Raw genomic sequence first — 19,004 nt, 5'->3', positions numbered from 1 at the left:
TATCCATATGACCATTCCCAAAGAGTCTATTTGGCTTTAAGAGTTATATATCAGTAATTTTTCAAAGTTAGATAAATGCTTAGAAGAATCAATGTTGGTCCTAACAAATGCTTTCCATTCTCAGTCAATAATGTACCTAATTTATTTCTTTCCTTTTAGACACCAATTTCCAAGCTCTGAGATACTGATTTTCCCATTGAAACATGTGAGTGACTTCAGCCAACATGGTCAAGAGGGATTATTCAGAATTTAATTCTGTATTCAACAAAGTCTTAGTAATTCAAGTTGCTAACAGTTAAAATGTATTGTCCATTTTATCCCAGAATTCTATCATCTCCAATTTCTTCTATGTTTTAAATATATACGTACACATATATGTACACTGACACACACAAACACAGAGAGCCACACCCAGCACTTTCATGTTCTAAGTATTTTGTCTTCACACTTGCCTTAGTTGACAGGGTATTAAATTAATGCATTATTTAAACTATTGATGCTGGGCACCAACCAACATTGTCACAGGATTTCAAGTGACTTCTGAGCAATCTTAGTGTACAAAAGGCAAAAAGATGCTAAAAATTCACAAGATAAATACAGGGAAATGGGAAATCTCAAGAAAAAGTATCTAATTAGACACTCCCTCTATCTTCTTCATACAAGTTCTTAACATTTTCATACCTTTCATACTACATCCAATGTGAACATTTAAACGGTTATATCATGTATAAAACCACGAATTTTCTTCCACAGATTGACAATAAGATCCAAATTCTTAACATGCCCTAACAAGGCTTAGTTAACGTGTTTCTGTTTATATATGTTATTTCATCTCACACTTTTCCTCTTGCTAACAATTCTACAGAATACTGGCTATTGAAGGTCCTCTAGTTTGAGAACCCATATTCATTCTCATGGATTTTGCCTTATTAGGCTGGAAACTTACCCATTATTGTACACATTGTTCCCTATGGGAGATTGCCCCTGGCTCTCTGCTTGCCTAGCCTATGAGGGAAACCCCTGACAGGAGTCTCAATGAACTGAAACCCCAACATGGCCTGTTCACTGGGCATGCAGCAAGAGCAATGGTATGCACCCCTGTCTCTTTTCTTTGCCTCTTTAGCAACCGGTGGTAGGCCTTCCTTAGTAAACAAATCAAGGAAATCAAATGTTACATTCATCCTGCTTTTCAGCAGGTAATGAGTATGCTCTAAGATATAGCTTCCTGTGCTTTTTGTGCTTCATGACCTTTAACTTCGTTGGAGAGTCCATAGAGATAGACACACATACTAGCCTGTCACAGTGTCATTGTTGGGTGTAAGTACTGTCGGGACTGCCCTTCTGCCTGCCCATTTTTCCTACTCCATATAAACTTGTGACTCCTCTCAAATAAACAGACATTTCTCACCACCAGTTTGTCTCCAGTGTTTCTGCTGCAGAAGAACACTGTTACCTCACACCACCTCCCGCCCTGTGGTTTAGTGCATGCTGGACAGAAGACCCCCAAAGTTCCCACTATAAACAACATGATTTTCTTTATTCAGCTAGAAACTTAAATAACACATCCTTGAAGAAAAATAAAGTCTTCAAGTTAGTATTTGGAGTTTTAGATGAAAATATTCAAATACCATAATTGTGCAAGCTGGAGACAGTACTATTCCAGTTTTTGCATGCAATTTATTTGCAAAAATAAATGTCAACTTTAAGATCTCAAAACGGAATAGAACATGATACTACCGTGTCTGATGCTTAAGAGCATTCAAAAATGCTATACAGAGACACATTAACAAATTGCAAATGATTTCAGATTCTGTACATACAGATGGATTTTGCCTAAGGTGTTTAAGTGCTAAGAGTCAATAGGTTAAAGCAAATATACTCTACATGACATTAATTCAAGTTAAAAGTCTTAAAACTCAAAACGTTCTTCCACTAAATGGTAATATTGTTCCCTTACAAACTTCCAAAGCATGCCCTTGTCGGGAGAAATAACCAGAATAACAAAAGACGTGCCCCAGAGTGCCTGAGAGGGAAAGTACAGCATATTAACTAAGTCAAGTCTTTCAGACTATACTGATCTTCCCACTGACAAGGCAATGTATCTGAACAGCAACAATCCACCCAGCTCCTGCCCTCACTCAGCTCAGTGCAGATCTGCTACTGCACTAGGAGAGCTCAAAGACTGACACGGATGACTAGGAAGAAAGGTGATGCCTCCTCTGTTCCCCTGCAGATATCAGAGCTGCTTTTTAAAGTCTTATCTGCTAAGTGGTAGAACTTGTGAGAATATAAAATAATACGATGAGGAGAGTTCTTTTCTCAATAGTTTAATAACATGGTCCTCAAATCAAACATTCCTAAACTACATTTGTTCCATTGCCATTATGGAATATTTCCATGATTAACTGCAAGTTTTCTAATTCAAGATACAAACGCATACTTTCCCTAAAGACCAAATATTTCCCCTCTAGTATGATCGCACCCCTGCCCCAGTTCTTTGGGCAGGAGTTCCTTGCCAATCATTCATTGACTTAAGGTCATCCTGGATGAATATGATTCCCAGATTCTGAACAAAGCAGCCCTGGGAGCTTGAGGACATCCTCTGAAGAGGAATCTCAAGTGCACTTGCAACACAGATTGACTGAGAAGATATGGTGAAAGGGACAAGAGTAAATCAGGGCAGGGCATTGACATGTGTCAGTAAAAGTGGAGCTATAGAAACACCAGGTGATAACCTTCATCCTAAATCTGTGCTCTGACCTGTCATAATGGCTATACCACCACTGTAGAAATTGTCCAATAGGGTAGCAATAGATTACCCTGTAAGTCCCAATCGATATCACCTGACTGAGCAATCATTCCTTTGGCCTTTCAGGAGTGTCTGGAAAGCCAAGGCCAGGGTCAAGGCTTAATCCTGTACAGTCAAAAGAAAAAGCCTCATCTAAAATATGTAGTGAAAGACAAGCCATAGAATCCCAACTCACCTTTAGAAACGAAAAGTGTTAATTATACATCAAAAGGAAACATGTTGGTGGTAAGGGACCAGATGAAATTAGGCATTAAAATCCTAGCTGTAAATCACCAAGGACAGGGCTGTCCTAAGTAACACAATGCATAGATGGTTAGAGATACCAAGTAGGAGGTTTGGAAGTCATTTCAGGGTCAGAGGAAATGATTCATTAAATATTTCCCGACACAGGAAAAGCACATGGCATCAGAAAAGGAGAGGAAAATCTTGTGCCTGAGGAGTGGAAGTTATTATAATTTGAATTTAGTGAACATGGGGAAGAAAAGGAAAAGAAGCTAGGGAGGTTATTTTAAGCTGACTGGGTGAAGACCCTGCACACCACGCAGAATGATTTTTACTTAATCCAGTGGCCAATAGATCACTGCTTTCCATTTTTAGAACAGCTTTCTTGAGGATAAACTAGGTTGAGAAAAGAGGAAAGCATAAAGGTTGTCTGAAAGGTCCAAGCCAGAGATATTATACAATGTAATTAGAATCCTCCCCAGAAAGATTTTTGTAGACCAGGGAACCAGCTCAACAACAAAAAAGATCTCATGTCTTTCCTTAAAGGTCTTCATTTCTTCTCATTCTGTTTGTGCATTGCTTACTGCTGCAGGAGGAAACAAAAACCTCATCTATTTTTTAAAACTCTGAAAACAGTTTGATCCTCAAAGTATCTTGCTCTTGCAGAAAACATTACTGAGATGAAATGGGAACTGGGTGCTTTTCCAGCAAACAGAAGGCAGAAAGCTAGTTTGAAAAATAAAGCCCTGCCTTAGGCCTAGGAGACTGGGGGAATAAACATAGTACTATAATAATACTAGCATGAGTCTACTACACAATAATCAAATGGTAACTTTCAGCAAGTAAAAATCATTAATGGGTGATCAGATAAGAGAAAAATCTACAAATGCTACCAAATTAAAGATAGTCATATCTGAGGCAAGACTAGGAATTTACCAGGGCTAGAATCAAAATAACCTGGTACCAGCCTGCACATGTGAAATGAGAGTGCCTGAAGAGCCCACTCTGAGAATTGGAAAGGGTGAGATAAATGGAAAGTTTTGTGCCAGCTTAGCATCCAAGTTGGAAGTATTTAGCAGGTGACTGAAACCTGTATTTAACTTAAAAAATGTGGTTCAGATGTAAGATTCAACATAATATAGATTGTATTGGAGGCCTAGAGTGATTACTTAGGAGAGAGTTTAAAGGGAGAAATCAAGCATCCCAAGAATAAAACTCTGCAAAGCCCCAGATTATTCTAATAAAAAAAACCTATTAGAAATTAAGGAGTATCCAAGACAATTGGAAATGAATGATATCCCATAAGCCAAAAGAAAGAGTGCCAAAGAACAAAACCCATACCAAAACTGACTGCCCAGTATTGTTGATGGTATAACTGTATACTCACTTTATGAAAGACAAGTAATTTAATCTCTTTGTACCTCAGTTTCCTATAAGGTAGAAATAATATCACCTATTTTATTGAGGACGTTTTGAAAGCAGAAATGATTAACACAGGGAAAGTACATAGAAGAATACCAGACAGAGGACAAATGTACGTTAAGTATTTATAAAAAGTGTTCTGCAAAGACTGTACTTTTGATAAGTTGGTTGACGCTAGAAAATAATCCATTAGGTTTGTCTTTTACAAGATCATTGTCACTGACAAAGTGTGTTGTGGAAGAAAGCACACACATATACTAATGACTTTAAAAAATAAACTTTCTTTTTGCTTATTATTTAAAGTTTGAAGATGAGAGAGAAAATGATAATAAATGTCTTTATAAAGCACTACTAAAGAAGCTAACCCATGCATTAGAAATAGACCAAAACTTAGGCAAGTATGAATTCAGAGTAGTCGCATAAAGTATAGAATTATCACCCGTGATCGAGAGTTTCATTATTAGCCATATTAGGGATCTGAAATATTACTGGAACAATTTTAGAAACACAGACGGTCTGACAGATTAATGCTTTATGTGAACATGTAAATAGTAAGTGGCATAAATTGTAGCAGGGATAGTCACCCTAAACTTTCTGATTATGACATTTGATGAAAAACAGATACAGCCCCATAGAATACATATCTTGGTTTATGATCACTATTATGCATGAGGACAGTCTCTTCAATAAATGCTCTTTTATGGCCAGACGTTAATACTATTCTTTGCCCTTAACACTTAGTAAGTGCTTATTATATATCAAATACTACTAAGTGATGTAATTGTTATTGACATCTTTTTTTCAGATCTATTTACTTTTATTGGTAAGGCAGATTTTCACAGAGTAGGAGAGACAAAGAGAAAGATTCTGTCTGCTGGCTCAAGCACCAAATGGTCGTAATGGCCAGAACCAAGCTAATCTGAAGCCAGGAGCTTCTTCTAGGTCTCTCACGTGGGTGCAGAGTCCTAAGGCTTTGGAACATCCTCTACTGCTTTCCCAGGCCATATGCAGAATGCTGGATGGGAGTGGAGCAGCCAGAACATGAATCTGCATCCATATGGTATCCCAGCACTTGCAAGGAGAGGGTTTAGCCACTGAGGCATTGCCAGGACCCCTGTTATTGACATCTTAATTGCACATGCAAGGAGCTGAGACAAAGAGAACTTAGCAAGTTGCCTTTGAATGCAAATTTTGTAACACAACAAAAATAGAACCCAAGTAGGTTGGGTTCAAATCCCACACACTTAACCCTACACTACAAACATCTCAGAGAGGAAATAAATAACAGTTAATACGAGAAAGAGAAAGGATCTATGTGCTTTTCAAACATCTGTCACACTTTTTATGGATTAAATTGAATTCCCTTCAAACCCATATGTTAGTGTCCTAAACCACTGGAACCCAGCATGTGACTGTTTTGGAGACAGAACCTTTAATTAAGGTAAAATAACAATATTTGTGTAGGACCTAATCTAATCTGATGTGTATCCCTTGGAAGATGAAATGCGGTCAAACACCAAGGATGAAATGGCACAAAAGAAAAAGCACGTAGAGCCATCCAAAAAGCAAGCATCTGCAAATGAAGACAAGAAACCTGAGAATAAACCAAAAGTGTTGTCACACTATTCTTACATTTTTATATCCCAGAGCTGTGAAAAATAAATTCCCATTGTTTATAAAGCAACCAACAATATAGTACTTTTTAATAGTAGCCCCAACTAAGGAAAGAATTGTATAAGGCAATTCTTCATAATCAATCTCCATTCATGTACATTCTTACATACACTTATTCGTAAATTTCTTTTCTTATGAGTAATGTAATATTATATACATTTATTTTATTTCATAATATCTAGGTAATATTATATATTAGAATATATAACTAATATGGCATAATATTATACCTTTTAAATTACAAGATAGCAAGAGAAAAGTAAACTTTGCTCAAGTACTTTATTTCTTCTTCTAAGAAAAGAATGTTTTCAGTGACAGGTACTTGTATTATGTTAGGTGAGTTTATGACCTTGTAACTTATTCTCTTTCTTTTAAAATTAAATATAGTTTAAGCAGATATATGGGTATCTCATTGACAAGGGATAGACTTGTGATAAACTTTATGTTAACCTGAATTAGCCAAGGCAAACTCAGATTAAGCATTATCTCTGGTTGTGTCTCTGAGAATGGTGAAATTAGCATTGCATTGATGGACTGCAAAAGTAGACTGTTCTCAATGTAGGCAGCATCATCCAATTCTTTGGGGACCTTTATAAAATAAGAACTGGAAGAAGGAAGAATTTGCTATTCTATCCTCCTCTTACTACTTGAGCTGGGACATCTGCTGTTATCTTCTCCTGACCTTGGACTGGATTTACATTTCCAGCTCCCCTGGTTCTCATTTCTTCAAACCCAGACTGAATTACACCATTGACTTTCCTGTATCTCTCTTTGCCAACAGCAAGTCATAGCACCATTCAGCTTCTGTTGTCAGCGAGCCAGTTCTTGTTTCTCCAACAAATGTCTATCTCTACTCAGGTTGTTGACCTTTTTTTTATTTATTGGCTAACATTGTCATCGTTCCTATAACTTTATTTCCAACAAATCTTCCTATCTTGTATTCCTTATGATGCTTTCCTTAATCACCTTATCCAGCATTATGTATACAATCCAAGAAAAGAAGCCTATATCAGCCAGAGCTTAGTCCAAAGCAAGAACCCAGGAATTTTATCCAAGTCATCACACAGCAGAGAGTATAATCAATATATTTTTCCAGAAATTCTAATAGTACTAGAAGTCCAAGGTTATCAGAATAACCTGAAGCTGAAGCAAAGCCAAATTAGTTTAACCTGTGGCAACACAGTGCAGGGCCCAAGGACTTGGACCATCTTCTGTTGCTTTCCTAGGGGCATTAGCAGGGAGCTAGTCTGGAAGTAGAGCAGCTAGGACTGGAATCCATTCCCATATGGAATACTAGCATTATAGGTGGCTATTCAACCCATTATAGCACTACACCTGCACCCAGAAACTTCTTCATAACATCTAGAACTCTTAATTATTAAGTCTTAATAATTATCAATTATTAATAAAACCTTAATAATTATCAATTCAGCCTTCCATAAAGAAACAAATCATGATGCAAATTTCTTAGCAAACATTAATTGATTTTGTGAAGAAAAGTTTTACAACAAAAGAAAGTGGAATTTCATAAATGACAAATGATTTCAATTCCTGACATTTTTGAAGAAGACAGTGACAAGATGGAAACAAAAGTTGCAATTTAAGACTATGAAGCGTAAATCAAGTGAATTTACATGAAGAACACCATTTGTAGTATAACTTACGACAGATGCCTTCAGGTGCTAAAATGAAACATTAATTAATCATTTTCTAAGGTAGATCTTGGGAATTTTTTAAAATTTCAGTTTGGAAACCTATCTTGATTTTTGCTATTACAGTACACCTGTACATGGTAAGACTCAGTATCTTTTAAGAATTGTATTACCTCCACATCTATGTCACTTTTTCAAAAGATTATTTTTCAGCACTGTTTCTATACTCTGAAAATACTGCAACACTTCAAAGTTGACCAAGCAGAAAAGTAAGTTGGATATGAACTGCAAAAATGAAATTAACACAAAGGGTAGATCTCTGCCAGCTACAAAGGAAATGAGGTCAATAGTTTATTGATGGGAAAGCAGAATGTTGTCTCATTCAGTGTACAGAACAGGAGGTTGAAAGTCAAAAGAGATCTGGGTTATATTCAAGCTATCCAGGCTATTGGTTCACTTAGTGATCTTAGGCAAGTGAATTAGTCTCTCTCAAGGTTCCCTAATTGTAGAACTGTGATAAGAATACACTTAATTCACAAAAATAGTGTCAGAGTTAATGGTTTGCTAGCACTGGTGTTGGCAAAATAAGGATATGGGACAGGTACAAGCAGACAATGAAGCTCCAACAAAAATTTTGTCTGTTTTATGCACTTTATTTTTTCCAGGAGAATCAAGTTCCCTATCAGTTGTATAGTGTGCAAATATTTTCTCCCATTCAGCTGGTTGATTCTTCACTTTTCAGTTTCATGTAGTTCCAACTGTTTATTTAGGTTTTGACTACCTGTACTTCTGGTGACTTTTCTAAGAAGCCTTTCCCAATTCCTATATCTTGGAGATTGCTTCTTACACTTTTCTCTGACACTTTGATGGTTTCAGGATGTAGATTTAGGGTCTTGATCCATTTAGAGTTGATTTTTATAAAAAGTTGCCAGGTGAGAGCCTCACTTCTTACTTCTGCAGGCTTCAACAAATGCTGTTGAAACAACTGAGTCGCAGCATGCAGAGGTAAAAATACTCACTTTTGATGAGTTGACGAGGAAACTGGACATGACTGAGAAATTAGCAAACTTGAAAAACACGAATAAAAATTTTTCAAAATGAAATGAAGGGTAACTGAGAAAAAATAATCATGAGACAATTTCAAAAATTTAAAATAGTAATTTTTGGAATATAAAAACGAAGAATAGAAAAAAGGAAGTTCTTTAATAATGAACTACAACTTTAAAAAATTAAAAATATCCATGAACTACGGATACAGGAAGATTAGGAAACAGAGACAAAGAGTATACTTAGCCTTATCTAGGTATATATGATTTCTTCTTATAAAGTCAGCATGATTGGATTGCAGTCATTCTACTCTAACAACCTTGTTTAATTTAGTCACCTCCAAATGTCCTGACATAATTGGATTTATATCAGCTCATTTAATTAATGGTGGAACGCCTATTATCATATTGTTAAAGTGTAGTTAGCAGTCATCGGGAGGCATTCTTTTTTGGGAGTGCCTATTGTAACATATCTTCACTTCCTGATATGCTAAATTTCTATTTCACAGTTCATCTATAACAATATATTATATACATGTTCATATATATGTTGTTTTTGTATTTTGCATGAATGCTGTCTTTAACAGGAGAGAACCTATGATATTTGTCCTTTTGGGGTTGTTCTATTTCACTGAGCATAATAAAGTACAGTCCCCTTTAAGCAGCAGTGAAGAATCTTAAATATCAAGAGAATCAAGATGGCACAATAGAGTAAGGACACTTTTAAACAGATGAAACAATATTAGCCAGTGTGAAACAGAAAGGGCATGTTCCAGGAAATAGGAGAGGACAGAACAACATTAAAGGGGTACCTGGAGCCTGATAGACACAGGAAAGCAGCAGACACAACAATGTGGTATTACAGTGACTGATACCCCAGTAACATTCAGCGATTGGCAATCTGAATTGCAATGGCAGCCGGAACTGGACCAGCAACCAGGTAGGTGGAACTTTCACCGGGAACTCAAAAGGCGAACCCAGAGAAAGAACTACCATTCCTGCTGGTCTGTTTGATTTGACCAGGAGAAGAAACAGAGCAGCAGATCCCAGCCAGGCAGTGCAGGAACAAGGTGGATTTCACAACCCAGTCCATCCCCTAGAGCTGAAACAGGAGCCATTTTGTTTAAGGAGGCAAGGGCCATAGACAGTACTGTGCATGCATTGAGCTGGGAGTGAACTCATTTCTGACTCAGCGAATTGCAGCAATGTGGCATCCTATCTTTGTCTTTGAAAATGAACTAAGTCTATAGCCTTACCACCCTAAACACGCCCGATCTCGTCTGAAAATGAAAGAAAAGTCTTCCACAGAAAAGTTAAAAGAATATGAATAACACAGAGAAACAAATGAAATAAAAAAATAACACAAGCACATGGCACAGATGAGAAATTCTGTAAGGAGAGGGATATTAAAGAAAAACCAAAGAAAATTATTAGAAATGGCATATTCAATATTTCAAAAATACAATCAAAATACAATCAAAAGTCTTAACCTGGCGAACAGTCTAGTACTATCAATATATAATCTAGAACATAATTCCTCTAAAATATCTCACCTCCCCCCCCCAAAAAAGACCAAAGACTAAAAACAGCATTTGCTTATCTTCTGGATGTCATTCAAAGACCCAAATGCATAAATCTTATGAATTTCCAAGGTGTGGGGGAAAATGGCTTAGGAAATCTGTTCAGTGAAGTAACAGTAGAAACTGTTCCCAACTTGAACAGAGATATGAATGACCAAATAAAGGAAATGCATAGGACATGTGGGCATGATCAAAAAGACCCTCAGTATTACTCATTATAATGAATTTTTCAAAAGTAAAAACATAAGAAAAATATCCTAAACTGTGCAAGAGAGATATGCCAGATTATGTTTAAAGGAACTCCTACCAGACTGACAGCAAATTTTTCAACAGAAATCCATACACCAGGAGGGAATAAAGAAATTCAGCCCAAGGCTTAAAAAAATTTTTTTTATTCTTTATCCAACAAAATGTTCACTCATAAATAAAGGCAAAATAAACAGCTTTCAAAACAAACAAAAATTGAAAGAATCTGTCACCACCTTGTCAGTTTTACAAATGATATTTACTAATGTACTATTCAGATAGAGAATCACATAAGAATGTGAAAGCTATCCTAGTAATAAAAATTTAGGAGATTCAAAACAACAGGAAAATTTACGGTGCAATTGAAGGATCAAGGAATTATTTATCAATAACATTGTGAATTGCCTAATAGATAAATGAAATAAGGCCTATCTGTATGCTGCCTATAAGAAAAACATTTAGATACATTGTACATTATATACACATTATACATATACATTATAGATATAAAAGCAGGCTTTAGGAAAATTCGAGCTAAGGGAGGGAGTATGTGAGACCATGGGAAACTGGAACATGATGATATCCAACAACAGCATTCAAGGTGCTATAAAAATGCTCAGTTCCATTACTGAACTGAAAACATACATATCATTGTAATACAAAGGCAAGGACTGTATACCAAATAAGCAATACTGATAGATGGAGCAGCCCTGTGAGAATGGATTTATCTAATTACAGTTATATTTTTAATACAATGAAGTAGTTAGTAAGCTGAAGTTGTATACCTTCACAAACATGTGTTGGCAGAGCAACTGGGCTCTTTGCTGATATTTAATTGATGTTTAAAATAAAAAAATGATTTTTCAAATCATATGTCAGTGTGTTTTATAGTTAAATTAAGATGAGATGAAAATTGATCTATCTTCTTAATAAATCTATTGTTTTGAGAAAAATACTATTTAATCAAAAGCACAAAATCAAAGACCAAATTTGAAGATAGATAGAATTTAAAGTGAACTTTTGGTTAAAATTTAACTTTAATAAAAAAAAATTGAGGTATTTTCTTCCCAGCCAACTAAGTATACGAGGACAATTCATTAATTAGAAGAAAAATAAGTTAATTAATGTAGTGCATAATGCAATATTATTTCTACAGAATAAATAAATTATAAAAGAAAATTTATTTTACATTTTCAGCATAATTTGGTTTAGGTTGGGAATGCATTTTTAAGCCTACTTTTCAACATATTGAGAGTTTAGTTTTGCTTTTTCAAAAAAACAGAAAAGCTGTCCAAAATTAAATTTGCTTTTAAAATTGCTTTTAAATTTTTCAGAATACTAAAGAAACAAGGAAACAGCTTGCCTCTGATAAGAATCTTTCTTTTAAATGTGAGAGAGATCCAATTTTTCTTGCTAACTAGATTACAGTAACCCCAAATAATTTGGCATGCTTTTACTGTTTGGGCAATTTCACTAAATGTAAACTTTCCACATCTCCCCTTCTTAAACTCTTTTATCAATTAATGCACATTGTTAGGTAGAAACTGTACAACAAAATTCCATAGGCTATTGCACCAACATTTCCTGATAATTTTAATCATTCCTTTTGCTAAAAGAAGGAATATTTGTTGAGACCTATAATATAAACTCCTCAAGAGAAAAAGGTCCTTATGAATAAGCCAGATTTGCAACAGATTCAAACTCTTTTCTGAAATACGAATTTTGGTAATAGAAATTTTGTTACAGTTCACCTCTATAATGCCAGTTCTGATAACAAAACTTAGATTGTGGAAGCCTTGTTAATAAAAACACCTTGTTGGATGCCTGCTATATACCATCAGAGTATGTGGTATTTTAACTGCATATGCTTTTAAGATTCATGTGTGTTGTTTATTGGGACCAGCTTTGTGGAACAGTGGATAAAACAGCTTCCTGTGAAGTCAGCATCTCAGATGAGCTCCAGTTCTTGTTCCAGCAGCAACACTTTCCATACACCTCCAAGTTAACAGCCTGGAAAAAACAGCAGAAGATGCCCCAAGTGCTTGGGCTCCTGTCACTCACATGGGAGACCCAAATAACACTCCTGGTTTTTTGCTTCAATCTGACTCAGCTCTCGTGTTTTTGGTCTCTTGGGGAGTGAAACCGTGGAAGAAAAATCTCTCTCCCTCTCCTCACCCCATAACCAGGTATTTGTTTATCTGGAAGGCAGAGTGAGACAGAAAGAGACAGAAAGCTCTTCCAACCATTGACCAGGCCTCCTAATAACCACAGGAACAAGAGCTGGACCAGGCTGAAGTCATTATCCAGGAGCTCAACCAGGTTCTGCCACAGAAGTGAGGGACCCAAATGCTTGGGTCTTTAATCTGTTGCCTTCCCAGGCACAGATGAAATTGTCCTTGCTTTCCTTTTAAATGTGGCTTCTTCTGTTTATGTGCCCCACCCAGATGTTACAATTTCTGGTATTGTTTCCCTGTGGAGATATGTTGTGTGTGGATTGCTTTGTCAAGCTGGTATTTCTATAAGAAGATTCCTGACCACTTGTTGACATCATTTCATCGTTGGATAAGCACAAGTCCTAGAGCAGACTGACTTTCACAAACAAGCATCCAGGTACAGTCATGAAGTTCTAAAAACTGACTACTGCTTTAAGTAATGCCTTCAACCACAGATTATTAGTAAGATGATTTACAACCACTTCAACATACATATCTTATAAAGTATTATATTTCCATAATAATTAAAAATAATGATAGATTTATATGCTGACAGATAAGAATGGGAATATTGATAGGAACCAAATCATCCAGCTACCATTTTACACGTCTGGTTTTTAGAAATATTTTCCAGAGACTAACTCTAACTTCATTCACTTCAAACTTTTTTCTTTCCAACTATACACATACTTTAAATGCTGGGCACCTTAAGGCATATTTATATCACATACTTATACCACTGTGGCCATGTACCAGTGAGTCACATTATTAACCAAGTTGGAAAAGTGAACAACAAGAGCATATATAGAAACTATTCATATACTAGCATGAGAAAGTAGCAATTCATAGGTACAGAAACCAATAGAATGAAAAACCTAAATCTATTCTACTAAACTAGATTAAAATATATTCTTCATGCTAGTTTCCTTATCTACATTTCAAACAATGTTTGGGGACACTACCAAACCACTACGTAGAGGACATAAAATGGAAGAGAAGTTACAATGGAAAAATAACAGATGATTGCAGTTAAATATCTTGAAAAAAATTTACAGCTGTATATGGGCATGTGAATATATTGGTAGAGTTCATTCCAAGAACATAGAATGCTACATCTAAGGAACCCTGAGGCTTAAAAATTTCATTAGCTTTAATGTAGAATGGCCTCTGATTTGTTTTCAACTCCTGGCTTTTCTTAACTTCTCATTCTTAAAAGTAGCATAAAATTCTTCCTGCCATATTTAAGCTTCTTAGGACCTTATTTTTCTAACATACACACTTCCAATTTATGGCTATCCATATTGTTTATTCCTTCTCTTTGCTTCCACATTTCACAACCTAAATTTCATGGCTGGCATTGCAAAGCCACCAGAAAAGATAATTGCTTGAGTGTGATAATGGTGACTGACAATTTCATCTCCAAACTATTTATGAGTTCACACTCCATATATTGGGAATCAAGAGAACATGACACCTATTTTCAGCAAAACAAAAGAATTTTGTGACAGCATTTCAATTGAATTTTTCACCTGGCACTCATCATGTTAGCACTCTGTTAAAATAACCCCATTCATTACTCCTCCCCCCCCCCAAACTCTAATGCTCTAAAGAAGGAAAATTAGTATAGATTGACACTGTACCTGAGCTCAGGTTTTCACAAACATCAATATAACCTGTCTTGGCCTATTTTAACTTTTTCATTTGTTTCCAGCACTAAGTCAATCACAGGTCAATTTTTTATACAAGTGAATCATTCTTTCCAACAAGGAATGACTATCTTGCAAAAAAATAAACAAAACATGTCAATCCAAAGTTCAACCTCAAGTGTCTCTCAGTTACTTCTGAGCTTCAGCAAAAATGTCAGTCAAAAAATCTAAACTCAAATGGTCTGTCACTTTTGTAAAATGTAAAACTAAGATTTCTGATAGTTTAAGTAATGTTCCAAAAGTTATCTGTAAAGCAGATATCTCTGCTTTCCACCTCACCTTCATTTTTGTTTCCAAGGATATTTCTCAGTCTTTGGAAGGTAACAAATTTTGGTTGGTTAAGGTCATATGTTATGTCAGTCCAGTGCAAGCGTGTTTTCATAATTGCTCTGATATATACAGGCAAATTATTCTTTTCCCCATGATAATTGCAAGTTCACTCTATGAAACAGCTTCAGAGAGTCAACTAGGGAAAATGGAGAAACAAAAACCTGTTCTTCCAGAACTGAGTAACACCAAAGCAAGAGCTTTCTATCACTCTCCCCTTGGATCAAAAAGAGAATTTTAAGAGATGGCCTTTGTCTCTGCAGTCCACACTCACACTCACTTACATGTCTCTCCAAAAGAACAAACATTCAAAGGCAAAAAATACAGTTATTCCACAGACTCCTACTGATCCTAAGTACTAAGAGACTTTATTATCACCAAGGGTCATTTAATGCCTCCTTGATGGGGAACATTATGTTGCAACTAGGAAACACAAAGAAACACATGCTCCAAAGGAGAACATTCTATAGTTGAGCACATGAGGCAAATTGAATAGCTTTGTCAGAAGATAAAGGAAAAATCAATAGGCTTATACTCTGCCATAAATATGGTTTCTCTTTACCATTTCAAAACATAAGCAAATAACTGAGGGTCATTATGAACTCCTAATATCTGATTAGAGCACAGAAACCTAAGTGACAGATATCCCTTCTTTTTTGTGATAATACATGGACAGTGATAAGGAGTTTTTGCATATTTAACTTTTAGGGAAAACAGTTAGAGGACAATATTTGATGCGCAAGTTAAGATAATACTCATAATACTGACATCCACATTTCAGAGTGCCTGGGTTTGAGTCTGATTCTGATTCTAGTTTCCTGCTAATGCACACCCTGGGAAGCAGCAGGTTCGATTCAAGTGCTAGGTCCTTGCCAATCACTTGGGAGAGCTGGATTAAGATTTATGCTCCTGGTGTTTATCTCATTCTAGCTCTGGCTGTTTCAGACATTTGAGAAGTGCACCAACAAATAAGAAATCAGTCTGTCTTACCTATATAATTAAGTAAATAATAAAAAGAAAAGAATAAGAACAAAATTCAGCTAAAAGATCATATTCACTTTAGTAAAAAGCTAAAATGGAAAAAAAAAATTCTCAGTCCTTCATTTACCGAGTCTAGAACAGTTTAAGGAGGGAGTAGGAAATGTGGAAGAGGAGAAGTTGACAGCAAGAACTGCAGTCCTCCCCCTCTTGGCCGGCTGGCCCTGGGGTTAAATTGCTGAAGTAACTTCAGCTTCCTTCACAGCAATCTTTAGAATGTGATGAATTTAGCACCTCTTCTACTCAGTTTTCAGCCTGAACTGAAAATAGGAGACAAGGGGAAATTCCCACTTAGCCATTAAATTCTTATTCTGCTTAAATTGTGTAAAATGTCAGCAAAAACAGAAATGCATAAGATAAACTCTGAAAATGCTAAAATAATCAATGAAATGTCATAATCATTAAATTTTTCTTCACAACTGGAAAATTATCAAACCTCTTTGCCACAAACATGTCTTATTTGATTCTCAAAGTATTTCTGTTAAAAATGTGTTATAGAATATATAATTATAGATGTATATCCCACTGTAAGAATGTGCCAAGCAGATATTCCCACCCAGAAAAATAATTCTCAGTGATTTGCTGACTTTTTCATTAAGCTCTATGAGCTCCTATATGTTATTTGGCTTAAACCTTGCTCTCAGTTTTCTGGAATCTCCTCTGTGTCGCACGACGGCTAGCAGTCCGCAAACAATATCTCTCACTTTTGCAAGCTGCTTTCTGATGAGAGTATGCCAATGGGAAGCACTGCCAAGGTGCTGGATGACAGAAAGGGAGATACATCTTAGTGTCTTATTATATATATTTATTTGTTGTTGGTTTGTTTTGTGGGTTTTATTTCCTGCTTCCAGTAGTGCCTCAAAGCATCAGTGAGAGCAGTGGGGAGAGTGCTAACTCATGAGCCTTCTCGGTAATGCAGTTCCACAGGAATGGCAAACCTATGTTCCTCAGCGTTGAACTTATGGACCATGGCTGCAGGAAGAGCAACAAGAGCCTGTGCAGCAGGAAACTGTAGCTTCCTAGATTCCCTTAACTCAGGGTTCCCTGTTGACTGATATGGATAGTGAAGGTTACAGCAAGAACAGCCAAATGGCCTCCTCAGAACAGCCATCCTAGACTTGGGGAACCAAATGCCCACCACTGCTACTTCAGGCAAACAGGTTTAGAAAAGAGTAACTTCATCTTGTATCCCCACTTCAACAATTTTGTGACTAATTCTTCATATGTGTTTCTAGTTTCCTTGATTGAATGTTTATTAATACACCTCCTCTGTTTCTTAATACTAATGACTCAGGAGAAAAATAATACATATGATATTTGCATATGCTTACTGAGTGCTATAAAATTTCATTATTTAAAAACAATTTACAAAATCAGAACTCATAAATCTCTGAAGTAAAAGAAAAGAACTACAGAATGCAAGCTAAACTTGGCAGATTAAACACTGATTCTCAATCATGAATTACTTTTAAAAGAAAAGCAAGCAGCCCGGAGCGATAGCTTAATGATTAAGGTCCTCGCCTTGAATACGCCAGGATCCCATATGGGTACCGGTTCTGATCCCAGCAGCTCCACTTCCCGTCCAGCTCCCTGCTTGTGGCCTGGGAAAGCAGTTGAGGATGGCCCAAGGCTTTGGGACCCTGCACCTGTCTGGAAGATCTAGAAAGAAGTTCCTGGCTCCTGGACTCAGATTGGCATAGCACTGGCCATTGTGCCGACTTGGGGAGTGAATCATCGGATGGAAGGTCTTCCTCTCTGTCCTCCTCTCTGTACATCTGCCTTTCTAGTACAAATAAATAAATCTTAAAAAAAAAAAAAAAGAAAAGCAAGGAGATAAAAGAATTTATTTTTTTGAAGATTTTTATTTATTTATTGGAAAGTCAGATATACAGAGAGGAGGAGAGACAGAGAGGAAGATCTTCCGTCCGATGATTCACTTCCCAAGTGAACACAACAGCCTATGCTATGCCGATCTGAAGCCAGGATCCAGGAACTTCTTCCGGGTCTCCCATGTGGGTGCGGGGTCCCAAAGCTTTGGGTCATCCTCAACTGCCTTCCCAGGCCACAAGCAGGGAGCTGGATGGGAAGTGGAGCTGCCGGGATTAGAACCGGCGACCATATGGTATCCGGGCGCGTTCAAGGCAAGGACTTTAGCCGCTGTTGATTTTTTTTCTATGATTTTTCATTTAAGGGGACAGATAGTAACAGTGTAGTAGAGACTATCACATCCAGATGTGAGGATACAATAGAATGTGCATCTTACTTTCAAATAAAAAATGGACTCCCAATGAAACTATCAAATGTATCTTGACAATAGGGTGCTGGAATCTCTGCCACTGTCCACACCTACAATATCAGGATGCACTTAAATAGCAGAACGATGGACTTACATGACTATATTTGAAGGACTATATTATTATAATAATACAGAGGAAATCAGCAGGAAGGGGGATGGATTTGGGGAGGGGGTAAGAGAAATTCCAGAGCTATTTGAACAGTATTGTAAAAGAATAAAATAAATAAGTCTTAAAAATGTATAACACTGGGCCCGGCACAATAGCGTAGTGGTTAAAGTCCTCGCCTTGAATGCGCCAGGAGCCCATATGGGCGCTGGTACTAATCCTCAAGGCCCCAATTTCCACCCAGCTCCCTGCTCGTGGCCTGGGAAAGCAGTCGAGGATGGCCCAAGGCTTTGGGACCCTGCATCCGCCTGGGAGACCCAGAAGAGCTCCTGGCTCCTGGCTTCGGATTGGCTCAGTTCCAGCCGTTGCAGTTACTTGGGGAATGAAGAATTAGATGGAGGATTTTTCTCTCTGTCTCTCCTGTTCTCTGTATATCTGCCTTTCCAATAAAAAAAAAAGTCTTAAAAAAAAAGAAAGAAAATACTAGATGGACTTCATCAAACCAAAGAAATATTTGAAGAAATGATGGGACATAAAATCTAAGAGATAACATGTGATTTAGTGGATTAAGCTACTGTCTGCTATGCCAGCATTTCACATGTGTGCTGGTTTGAGTCCCAGCTCTTCCACTTCTAATCTAGCTTCCCACTAATGCACCCAGAAAGTG

Source organism: Ochotona curzoniae, unplaced genomic scaffold (genome assembly GCF_017591425.1).
Source record: "Ochotona curzoniae isolate NIBS_2020 unplaced genomic scaffold, NIBS_Ocur_1.0 contig_4612, whole genome shotgun sequence".
NCBI lineage: Eukaryota > Metazoa > Chordata > Mammalia > Lagomorpha > Ochotonidae > Ochotona > Ochotona curzoniae.
This window is presented reverse-complemented; position numbering follows the sequence as displayed.